We start from the raw sequence: 677 nt of genomic DNA, 5'->3' as shown, positions 1-677 counted from the left end.
ATGGATAAAAGCATAATATTAAAATGTGGTGCCCACGAACCTCGATAGTTCTCCAATCACGGTGTCCAAGATGAAAACCAATCGGTTGTATCTCTTTCATTTGGGTAAAGGTTGTTGCCCGTATCCAAAGTACATGTGTGTAACAAGAATCATAGCACAAATAGTAAAGAGGATTAGTCGAACACTAATCTAGTAGTGCCAAAGAAGTGTACAAGTACTCCTTTATTAATATTAATATCTATATGTCAGTATCACTTCATCCCCTATCACTTCGTATTGCAGATTTTATAAGATCGCTCGAGCGGAGGCTTTTGGCCGCTCGAGCAAATTCAGACAGATTCAAATGCACTACTGCCGCTCGACAATGAGCTCGAGCAGGTTACAGGAAAACAAAGATTGCTCGAGCGGAGGCTTTTGGCCGCTCGAGCGAAATCAGGCAGAGTCGAACGCTTGATGTGCGCTCGACACCCCGCTCGAGCGAACATCGTAATTTGACAGATCAAGGATTTTCCGCCGTCACACCATATAAAAGTGATTTTTCACTCTATGGCCGTACCTTTGGACTGGAGAACACTTTTGGGGATAGAAAAACACAGCTAGAAGGATTCTAATCATCTATTTTGGAGAGGGAATTCCAGATATTGCACGTACGTTGGAATCATACACGAGCACAGACG

The sequence above is a fragment of the Carya illinoinensis genome, chromosome 13 (genome assembly GCF_018687715.1).
Source record: "Carya illinoinensis cultivar Pawnee chromosome 13, C.illinoinensisPawnee_v1, whole genome shotgun sequence".
Taxonomy (NCBI): domain Eukaryota; kingdom Viridiplantae; phylum Streptophyta; class Magnoliopsida; order Fagales; family Juglandaceae; genus Carya; species Carya illinoinensis.
This window is presented reverse-complemented; position numbering follows the sequence as displayed.